The sequence below is a fragment of the Centruroides sculpturatus genome, unplaced genomic scaffold (assembly GCF_000671375.1).
Source record: "Centruroides sculpturatus isolate CEXI.00-Female unplaced genomic scaffold, Cexi_2.0 scaffold1519, whole genome shotgun sequence".
Lineage (NCBI taxonomy): Eukaryota > Metazoa > Arthropoda > Arachnida > Scorpiones > Buthidae > Centruroides > Centruroides sculpturatus.
In genome coordinates this window covers 45,170-46,791 of record NW_019385776.1, presented here as the reverse complement: position 1 = coordinate 46,791, position 1,622 = coordinate 45,170, and the positions used below count along the sequence as shown (strand labels likewise).

Below are 1,622 nucleotides of genomic sequence, written 5' to 3'. Positions count from 1 at the left end.
GGTCGCGGAGGAAGACGGCGATATTACATTTAGAATAAATTCTGGAATTTTCAAAAATGGTTGAAGAATTAATAAAATTTAGTTAATAATTATGTTAAAAGTATACAAAATTTTATTAATTCTTCAACCATTTTTGAAAATTCCAGAATTTATTCTAAATGTAATATCGCCGTCTTTCTCCGCGACCCTTTCACTTCTAAAAATTTGCATAATAGTGTTCAACTACTATAAAGTAGTGCAACATTTGATTGCTAATAACTCTGATCAACACTTTTAGTAAATGCTACTAATTTAAAATAGAGTTTGTATACTTTTAACGTAGTTATTAACTAAATTCTATTAAAATTTATTAGAAGACACTCCGACAGTTCGCTTGTTAGATCTAACTACTACAATTCCATAAGTTAGATGCTAAGATTTTTTTACTAAAATGTATGAAAATATAGTCGTTTCGACAACAGAATTTTCTAATTTTTCTGCTTAATTCAAATTCGATTAGTAATTAGTAGTATATCGTACCAACTTGAAATATCGATTTCCTACGTTTCACTGTTATATATTAATGAAACTTATGTGTTAGAACACGTTGGCCGATTAAATATAGCAAAAAACTTAAATACATAGAGAAATAAAACAAAAATTATTAAAATAAAAAGATTACAATGCACATAAAATGGACTTACTTCCCTATCAGATCCTTCCTGTTTTGCCGAACGTAATGAATTGTCGTCTAAGGAAACAAACAGTTGATAATAATCTCCGAGGTCCTGCTTCACGCACAATGAAAATTATAGATAGAGACAAATTACTATTCAGCTTCCTAATTAATAGTTTGTTTATGACAAAAATGTAAAGTTAAGGCTGGCGTGAATTTCCTTGAAAAATTATATAGAACATCTGTACTTCTAGCCTTCAAATAATAATTATCGATTTCAAAACGAAATGCTTAAAAACTTTTATAAAAAAAGTTTAAAACTTTTATATAAAACTTTTATAATAAAAGTTTAAATTTTGAATTCATTCCAATAAAATCGTATATAATTAACGTAGGTTTAAGTATGATATATATTCGTCGTGTAATTATTTTTTCTTTAATTTTACATAAACAACTCTGTTATGTAAAACCGAGGGTAAGTATGGCAATGGGTCAAAAAATGATCCCCTCAAAGACTTTATAGTTTTGGACTCAGAACACTTTGAACAGGCCACCAGCTTTTTATTTTCAAATAAGAAATTAGAGAATTAAGATAACGTTGGATAGCTTCGTCTAGCTCTTTTTTATCAGAGAAATCTTTATAATAGGAAATGTATGACTCACTTGAATTAATACATTTAATATAAGTTTGCATTTTTCTAGTTTGAAACTTAAAATACAGTAGAACCCCTCTAGTCCGCCCTCGGCTAGTCCGTCACTCCGGTTAATCCGACTGTGGTCGGAGTCGAGAAACTTGTCCCGACTCGTCGGTGACTCACCGTCCGTGGAGTTTTTCTGTGTTCGTTACAGTATATGTTTTACATTGTGTGTACGTGTACAGTTTTGTGCGTGTTTTCAACATGTCAGGAGTGAAAAGTAAACACGTTGCTCTTTCATTAAATGAAAAATTAGCAGTGCTACAAAGACT

General features: G+C 30.1%; 1 protein-coding gene across 1 annotated transcript in view; it reads right to left on the bottom strand.

Moving 5' to 3' along the window:
- LOC111642055 (fatty acid hydroxylase domain-containing protein 2-like) overlaps positions 1–781 on the bottom strand; it is a 16,083-nt gene extending 15,302 nt beyond the window's left edge. The window contains exon 1 of the mRNA XM_023388324.1: positions 684–781. The gene's annotated coding sequence lies outside the window, so the exon portion shown is untranslated. The remainder of the gene's footprint in view (positions 1–683) is intronic.
- Between the last annotated feature and the right edge of the window lie 841 nt (positions 782–1,622).